This window comes from Octodon degus, unplaced genomic scaffold (assembly GCF_000260255.1).
Source record: "Octodon degus isolate 3935 unplaced genomic scaffold, OctDeg1.0 scaffold00051, whole genome shotgun sequence".
In the NCBI taxonomy this organism is placed as follows: Eukaryota; Metazoa; Chordata; class Mammalia; order Rodentia; family Octodontidae; genus Octodon; species Octodon degus.
In genome coordinates this window covers 8,152,954-8,162,860 of record NW_004524627.1, presented here as the reverse complement: position 1 = coordinate 8,162,860, position 9,907 = coordinate 8,152,954, and the positions used below count along the sequence as shown (strand labels likewise).

Below are 9,907 nucleotides of genomic sequence, written 5' to 3'. Positions count from 1 at the left end.
GGGTAAAAATGCACTAACAAAAGTAAAAAAGTTTAAAATGGTCATGGTAAACGTATGGCATCTTTATTTCTTTGTGGAATGTAAGTGGAAGTCTAAGCTGTTCAGCACATATAATGTGCAGAAGTTAGTGAAAATCTCCCATGAGTCAGACACCATGATCATGGCAGACCCTGTACTACAATGTGGTATGAAGAAAACATTATGGATTCATCAATAATTAAATTTATAACAGTGGTTATGAATAATCAATCAGTCAAATAGAATTTATTGATAATCTCCTATACAATATATGCAAAGAATCATGAGAGTAGTTCTGCAACTATGTAAAATGACAATAGATCTAAACTTAGAGGGGAACAATGTGAAGCAGAAGAGTTTCAATTAACTCTCTAAGTGTACTAGGCAGTTAGTATGGACCAGACAGAGGGCTAAACTCAGAAGAAACTATATGGAGGACCCATAGGGCTGGGAAGGGAGGATACAAGGCCATTTTAGGCAGGAGAAACAAGAGCAAAAGCATCGAAAATGAGCTGAGAGCAGTGAGGGACCATAAGGAAATTAACTCAGATACACCACAGGGCTCAGTGTGAAGCCGTGGAAAATAAGCTTGAACAGATATAGTGCCACTATAATCCCTTGGCAAGAGCCAGATAGGAGTTTTAAACTCAAGGTCATAAAACAGACAACTGTTTTAATTTTTTTCCTTATTTTGGAAATTTTCAAACGTCAAAACTAACAAAGATTTGAAACATTAAATAAGCTAAATGCATCATACAAATTCTCGATCTACATTTGTCTTGGTTACTTTTCTGTCATTGCAAAATCAAAATACCCATCATCCAAAATTAAGGAAGCAAAGGATTATTTAGCTCACAGTTTGTGGAGGTTTCAGTCCCTACTTAGCTGGATCAAAGGTAGAGTGCCACATGTGAGAAGGCAGAAGTTCATGGCAGCAGAAAACAGCAAAGAGCCAAGGGAGGAGCAGCTGCTGCAGCATTTAATAAGCCTCTTTCCCCTCCTTACATTGTAATGCAGAATACCCACCCCAGGGTATAATTTATAACAGTGGTTATGAATAATCAAGCGGTCAAATAAAATTTATTCCAGGGCTGGAATAGCACACCCATAATCCCATCAATGGATCAAGAATTAATCACAAACTCTAGAAGCCTCCCCATGACTGCATGAGGCTTTAGGGAACAACTAGATACAAACCATAACATTCCACCCACCCCTAGGGTTGGCCAAATAGCTCATCGGATTAAAGTACTTACTTAGACAGACTCAGGACCTGGGAGTTCAATCCCCAGGCTTGTCATGCCGGCCCCACCCATGGAGCATGCTGAGACAGCGATTGGGACTGGGCATGGCGGCATGCACCTGTAATCCTAGTACTTTGGAGGCTGTAAACAGAATCACTATAAGTCCAATCTACATAGTGAGACCTTGTAAACCCTGTAGATTCTGTCTTAAATACAGAAAAAAAATACCATTCCACCCCTGGGCCCCCATAGACTCAAGAACATCCCTTATGCAAAAGGCATTTTAATCTATTTCTAAGAGTTGCCAGAGTCCTAACAGTTACAGCATTACTAAAAAGTCCAAATCCCAAGTCTCCTCCAAGATCTAAGGAAAACTCTTAGCTGTGAGCACCTGTAGAAATGAAAAGTTAAACACTTAAAACATTCAATGACACAATTTAAACACTACTATTCCAAAAAGTACAAACAGGGGAACACAAAGTGCTGGAGCCAAAGCAAGGCCAAAATCAGAAGGGCAGATTTTAAGTTCTGTAGTTCCATGTGGAACATCCAGAGCAGTGATGAATTGTGAGCTCAAAAAGCCTTACATGGCTCTGTCCCTATGAAACTTTTGGTGGTAGCTCCCATGGCTTGTATCTTAGGCCTTCTTTGCTCCTTCCTTGCAACTCTTCTTTGCTTCTTTTCGTTACTTTTCTTTTGGCTGGCTCAGCCCACCCTGGGATTGGGGCCGGCATGGCACATGGTCCTAGGGATCAAATCTCAGTCCCTGAAGGCTTGCCTAAACTTGCCTAAGCAGGTGCTTTAGACCACCGAGCTATCTCTCCAGCCCCTTTGCAGCTTCTCTTAGATAATCCATATTCCTGGCTTTTCCAAATTTTGGAGGTTTTGATTGCATGTTAGGCTTTTCACTTTCTGCTTCACACACTGCCCTCCCAGAGACACACTGCCTGGCCTCCTGGGCCTTCTTCCAAAATCTAGGTGGAAGCCTTAACCTCAGAACTCTTGCATTCTGCCTGAACCTAAATCCAACACCATGTATGAGCCAAGGTCTGCTGTCAGCTGGAGCAGTAGCCAGGCTTTCTTCTCTCTTGGCTATAGGGGTTGAATGTCTACATCACTGAGCACTCTGACCCTGATTCTGAGGAACAAATTCTCTATGCCTCTGCCATTCTGGAACCTGGTGTGGCAGCCACCACCATTCTAGAACATGGTGCTCTGAGGCTTTCTCCTCAAAGAAAAGCCCCTCACCCTTTATGTTCAGAGGCTCATAAGGGCAAAGACCTGCCACTTCATGTGATGCCATCAGGCCATCTTTTCTAAGAAACACTTCTCCACAGTGGAGACCTTCTCAGCTCTCATTGCAGTCCACAGCTTTATTGGCTCTTTCTTTCTGGCCAAACTCACAACATTGTAAATCATCCTGCTGGGCTCTTTGCTCTTGATTTTCCACATAAATCTGACTAAAAGCTCCCAACAAAGGCATGCCACTACCTCAACATTTTACTGCCTTGAAATTTCTTTTGCAAGATTAATCAGTCCACTGTGCTTAATCTCAGTCTCAGGCAGTCTCTGAACATGAGAAAAATTGAGACAAACCTTCTGCCAAGTCATAACACACATCATCTGGAGTCTAACAACCAGTGAAATCCTTCCCAGAAAAAACCTCCTCAGCCTGGTCTTTACAGGTGAGATCTCTATCAGCCTTCTGGTATTCTGAGCTCTGACCAGAATCTCCTCTACAGAACAGCCTAATTTGTTCAAGTGCTTCTGTTGTAGGAGACATCTCTGAACCCTTCTTATCTCTTCCCATTACCATTCCAAGTCCCTTAATCCACATGGTCAGGTTTAGTCACAGCAATAACCAGACTTCTCTGGTACCAAATCCTGCCTTAGTTACTTTTCTGTTATTGTTGAGACAAAATATCCAACGGCCACATTAAGGAAGGAAAGGTTTATTCAGCTCACAGTTTGTGGAGGTTTCAGTCCCTACTCAGCTGGATCAAAGGCAGAGTGACACATGTGAGAAGGCAGCAGTTCATGGCAGCAGAAAACAGCAAAGATCCAAGGGACAGCAGCTGCTGCTGCAGTTAACAAGCCTCTTTCCCCTCCTTACATTGTAATGCAGATTACCCACCCCAGGGCTGGAATAGCACACCCATAATCCCACTAATGGATCAAGAATTAATCACAAACTCTAGAAGCCTCCCCATGACTGCATGAAGTTTTGGGGGGAGAACTAGACACAAACCATAACCTAGGTATCATTCCATCATGATTTCTTTATTTTTGTAGAAATTTTTTGTTCTGATTCTTCCACATGAATCTTGGCTCATGTTGTCAGTATGCTTGGAATGCTGCGGAGTTTATGCAAAACTTGAAAAATCCATTTGAGAGAAACTTATACTTTTTAATTATCTATTTTCTTCCCAAGAAAATGGTATCAGTAATGTTTTTATTTCATATTTTCTCCTTTTACAGGTTTCTTATATTTGTAGTATAGTTCATTCTTAAATATTTTGATGATGATGTGAATAGTTCTCCATTTTCTGTTTCTAGCTGGTGGTCCAGCTCTTTTCTTGCAGTAATTTATTTTCTTCTGAGAGAATAAAAGTCTGTAATACAAAGAATGGCTATTTTAAATCAAAACCAAAAGATGATGGTTGTGATGAAATGTTCATTTTGTTTAAAACAGAAAAACAAATGGAAAACTATGTGGTGCATATTTTCTGTGGCACAGCACTATGTTTCTCTTTATGAATGTGATTCAGAAATGAATGAGTGGGACTTTTAAATAAATATCATACATTTCAAAAATCAAACCATATAATTTGGAAGCTTATTGCTTCCTGTTCCCTCATATTCACCTTCCATACTACATAAGTACCCCCTCTTTATTAGATTTGGTGTATTTGTTACACAAATACAAATACTACTTTTATTTCTACTTCTTTTACATGTAAAATATAGCATGTACACATTGATGCATACATTGATTTTTTTAAACTACATACCAATGCTATTTATACACGTAGAAATTTTTCGTTCTTATGTAAACTAGTAGCAGAAAATGCTCCACCCCACCCCACCCACCAGCATACTTCCAGTGCCCAGGTGAAAGCTCCAGTTGTAGTTCTGGTTGCTTCTGTCTCTTAGAAATGGTTGATCATTATGATGCACAGCTGGTCACTGTGATGCCTATTGTAAGAACAAGACCAAGAAAGCCAAGTACTCTACCTCTGTATCCCCACACCTTGCAGCCCAATAAAATCCTACCTTCCAGTAGGGTACCTTTCAGTATTTCTGTTTGCCATGTCTTCTAGTGTGTCAGCCAGAAAATCCATCTGTGCTGATTGACCTCTCTGGTCACTGGTCATGGCCCTCAAGGATGAGGATGGACTTCTCTAGATCAGAATGAGAAGGCATGCCTTCAAGATTCTCCATTCTCCTCAGAGGATGCTTAGCTCCTTACTCAAGAGGCTCCCCATTTAAGCAGCTCACACTGGGCCCCAAAGAGGGGAGGACACAGTATGTCTATCTATCTGTCTGTCTGTCTGTCTGCCTGCCTGCCTGCTGCCTGCCTGCCTGCCTGCCTGCTTGACTGACTGACTGACTGACTGACTGACTGACTGACTGACTGACTACTTGATTCCAGTAAGACCTCTGAGAACACGCCAGTTAGTTTGTCTGACAGTCTTGCTCAACTTGAGCAGAAAGGGAGTCTGATCAACTCTCATCAGTCAGGACCACCCTCAATGGAAAAGGGTTGGGAAGTATAACCTCTGAGTGCTTGTTGAATGAATGTGTGAGAGATTGGAACAGACAGTGTAAGCAATAGGCTGCTCCATTTGTGCGCCAAAACTGGGAAGCACTCTTACCCACAGTTCTGTGCAATTGATATATGGCATAATAGAGGCCTGACAACCTCCTTAGCTAAGTTGCACCTAAGTCCCTTTGAGCAGTGCAACAAAGCAGACATCTGAACAGTCTCCTGCTGAGGAACACCCACCCTTTGCTGTGCCATCATTCAAGGGTACACAAACACACATATAGGAAGAGATAAGAATTAGTCAAAAACCACAGTGCCTCACTGTAGAAAAAGGGCTTGTCTGAGATTACAGTTAAAAATGAAACCAAACCACTCCATGTGTCTTAAAGAAATAAAAGGAACAAAGAAGTCCATTCTTCCTGAAAACTCTATCTTGGCACCCTCATTAGCCACCCCAGTTTTTGCTAATGCCTATAGTGTCACACCTCCATTCCTATCTAGTCTACTTCAAGCCAGTTGAACTAGTTCAAGCTAGCCATTGCCTCCATTTGGCCACAGAGGCCCTCCCTCCAGAGACTTGTGCTTCCTATCCTGGTCAGATGTTGTCACCTATCACCCACTCAAGGCATCTGTCAGTAATTCCTTCTAAGTTCCACACTTTGACTGAGGAAAAAGTTAGACTAGTCCCTAATGAATTAGTTTTCATGATCTTTCTCAAAGTTTTCTCCACCTAGAAATAACCCAGTTGAGCACTTCTCAAAGACAACAAATAGGGGTGTAAAAAGCCCAATGATACATAAAGAGTTACTACTATTATCCAGAAGCCTTTTATATGGACTATGGACTCTAAAAAATAAATGCTCATTCAGATTAAATGATAATAACTCTCCCAAAGAGGAAGACAACTCCAGCATCAGCCTGAGACAGATCAGTGCAACTCTGAAATTCTGAAAACTCTTCTCACAGCCAAGGATTCACCTTACAGCCTGCAACCCCCAATGCTATTATCCAATCTCTTATATCATAGGAAGAACACTCCTCTTGTCCCAGTAAACTGTGCCATCAACAGCATAAGCATCACCTTGTGCTCTGTGGTTCCCAGTTCATGCACCCTTATTGGACTGCTCCAGCTCACTGGACTCAATTTCCACAAGGGTTTGGGAACTTTCTAATTATTTTTAGGGTGGCTCTGGGAACAGATTTGGCCAAGCCATAAACATTTTTCTCTAAGACAGGCTATTTCTCTGTCTCACCCAGCTACATTTCTCCAGGACAGCCTGTCCTGCTTCTCGTCATGGTCTCCTAAGAACACTGTGCAACTTCGTTCTGAGGCAACCCTCACCTGCATTAAGCAATACCCCAAGCCAAGAGAGGCTCAACCTGAATTCAACTACATATTCAGAGGCTTAAAAATCACAAAATGTTTATAGATGGTCAAACTGCTAAAATACACCTCTCCTGCCTATAAATCTGGTTCAAGATCTCTGAGTTACCAGTACTGCCATGGTTGCTCTCCATATGTGTTGTCACAGTATTCTGTCATTCACAGCCTGCTAGTATACCTGACTGGACTTAAAAATTGACATTGCTTGATTCCTGTCAGCTAGCCCTTGTTTGCCTTTAAATGGAAAGATCCAAGTTTTGGACTTAAAAGTCAACTGACCTGTACTTAACCTCCAATAGGTTCAAAGCATTTTTACCCTCTTTGGAAAAAAGTCACTACACTTCTGATTCATGACATCCAAGCTGCCCACTGGAAAGGCACTAAGGCTCTGCTACCATGTCTAGCAGAAACTGGTTATAAGAAAGAAACTCCACATGTTCTTTGAAGCTGCAGGCTTTTATAAGATCTGGATCCTTGAGTTCACAAAAACAGTGATGCTTACTGAGACTGTCAACCCCTGGGAGCACCCAGTGGCCTCCCTGTGCAAACACTTGGATTGAGTTGCTAAGGGCTGCCTCCCCATTTGACTCTAACAGTCACTGCCATTCTGATCAAGAAAGCTGACAAGCATACCTTAGGCTGATACCTAACTGTTCAGGTGCTGCATTCTGTACTGAACCTCTTAAGCAACTGTGGACCACTCAATCTTGCCATTCTCTTGTCCAGCAAACTGGACTCACTAGATCATGACTGAAAAATAAACCCCTGGACAAATGCTGAGTATACTCTGTTTATGAATAGAACTAGCTCTGTTAGGAATGGAGTCAGACAGGCTAGATATGCTGTGGTCACTTTAACTATGCCAAGTTATTTTGGTCAAAGCTGTCTTGCTACTGCTTCCTGCTGCTGTTTGGAAACCTGCCAATGATGCCAAACTTGTACTTCTAAGAATCACCACATCCCCACCTCACCCTCCATGATCCAATTGACTGAAACTAAAAGAGGGGAGAAATGTAGCAGAAAATGCCCCCGGCACGTATACTTAAGTTGCCCAAGTGACAGTTCTTGTTGCTGTCCCAGTTTCAATCTCTTAGAAGCAACTGGTCATTGTGATATATAGCTGGTCACTATGATGCACACTATAAGAAACATCCAAAGACAAGTACGCTACTTCTATATCCTCCTGCAACTCCATAAATACCTCCTTTCCGAGCCTTCAAGGCTTGGCATTTTGAGAAACAATTGATAGCTACTGAATGCCCATCTAACATTAAATAAATCTGCCTCCAAATCCTGGGTGTCTTTTCAGTGTTTCTGTTTGCCATTGCAAACTTGCATAGAATCCCATTTTGTAATGAATCATTGCTTATTTAAGTAAGCTTTTTTAGTACATCATTGAGCTATTTTTTATTTTACTGTAACAAAAATGTCAGAATAAAGTTTTGTAGTATAGTATTTCATACGTTTGAAGTTCTAGCACTAGGAAAAATTATACTGTGTCAAAAATTAATGGATTTATAAATTTGATATGTATCATTTGAAGAAAACTTTCATCAGTTGGACAAAATATTAACACATTTGTACTTTGATAATTGTCACAGTGTTTTCCAGTATTTGCTCCATTATTAAAATTTTGTTGAAAGAATATAAAATAGAGATATTTTAAAAAGCTTTAGAAATGATACAAAATTTCGCTTGTATCAACAAGGAATTCAACAATTGTTGCTGAATTACATAATGCTATCTTCAAGTTAGTTGTTCATATTTCCAGACATGAACGTGTGAGATTCATTTAAACACACACATACTCACACACACATACACATACACACACACTAACAAGGAAGTTACAAGAAATTCAAAAGAGGGAAAAAAAAGGAAATCAGAGTAAAAAAAAATTAAGCAATAACTGTTTCTTTCAAAAGATGAGCAGAAATTGACAATACAATTATCCAAACATTATACGTATATACCTAAATATACCTTTATCCCTTCTTACATTTATCCTTTTCCTGATCCCAGTTTTTTCTTCCCATTGGGCAATTTCTCTCCTTTTCATAGTATCTGTTTTAACTTTTAGGTTTTCATTGCTCTTTCTGGTTCTCACACTAGCAAGATGTTTGCACATGTGGATCTGATTTATTTCACTTACCAGCATAGACTCTGATCCTGAAAACGGGATCCAATGCATCCATTTATCTACAAAGGCCTCAAATTTATTTTTATAGCTTGAATAATGCTCTGTTGTGTAAAAATGCCATATCTTTTTTATCCATTCCTCATTTGGTGGGCATTTGGGTTGTTTCCAAGATTTAGCTATGACAAATTGTGCTGCCATAAACAGGTAGAAGTCTTCAGACAAAATCTTTTCCAGGAGAGTGAGGAATTCCTCTACAGATTTTTGCCACAAAAAAAATCATACACCTGAGTCAGCTCTTGCATGAGGACTCCCTCAATGTGGCAGACCTGACCTCACTTCAGGCCCCACTAGACACCCCTATCCCAGACCTCCTAGCCAAGGATGATGAGATGGAAACAGATAAGCAGGAGATGAGAGAAGTCCCTGAGTGTGGCTTTCCCCTTGGTAATGAGAGGCTCCTGGCCCTGCTTGCTCTGGTTAACCCAGAAGTATGGACTCTTAAAGAGAAGCATATTCTGGTGATTGCATGGATCAGCACCTGATCCCCAAGATTGAGTATAGAAATGATTTGGGGTAGCAATCCAGGAGAACGTTCTAGAAAGGGTGAATGCAGTCAAGACCAAAGTAGAAGCCTTCCAGACACCATTTATGTGTACTTCTCAGAATGTGGGGAAGCTGTGGCCAAGGCCTCCAAGGAGAGCCATGTAATGGATTACTGGGCACTGGTGCATGAGAGAGACAAGGCAGCCTATGGGCATCTTAGGGCCATGGTGCTGGGCCTGAGGGCCTTCTATGCAGAGCTTTATCATATCATCAGCAGCAACCTGGAGAAAATTGTCAACCCAAAGGGTGAGGAGAAGCCATCTATGTATTGAGCCCAAGACTAGAAGAAAAAATAAACAACTTGTGCCTTGTAAAAAAATAAATAAATAAATAAATAAAAACAGAATTGTATCTCCCCAATAGAAATTGCTGATATAAGCTAGTGCCTTGATGGTTCAGTGAGGTTCTTTGTTTAACTAACCACATTTGATCAAAAAGCAACTATAAGTAATTGTCTATGGAATAGGTTCTTCTCAATGTCACTTTTAGAAATGTAAGCCCAATTAACTTTTTTAAAGGTCTATTTATTAACCAAGTTTTATTACACAATGATAAAATGTTAAATGAGATAAAATTCTCATATGAACTCTGACTTTACCCAAGTGTATTCCTAAAAATCCTATCCTGTGAAACTGCATAAGTTTTGGCAGTTTTGCAACAACAGTCCTTTCTATACCAGTCCACCCAAATACAATGATAAAATAATCACTGTTTTCTTTATCATTTGTAGTAAGTTCAAATTTAATTTGGTA

At 40.5% G+C, this 9,907-nt stretch overlaps 1 pseudogene across 1 annotated transcript; it reads left to right on the top strand.

Moving 5' to 3' along the window:
• Positions 1-4,417: 4,417 nt before the first annotated feature.
• Positions 4,418-9,465, top strand: LOC101591524 (annotated as a pseudogene). The gene is made up of 2 exons (XR_001117133.1): positions 4,418-4,462; positions 8,757-9,465. The product of XR_001117133.1 is annotated as a proteasome activator complex subunit 2-like (transcript).
• The last annotated feature ends 442 nt before the right edge of the window (positions 9,466-9,907 follow it).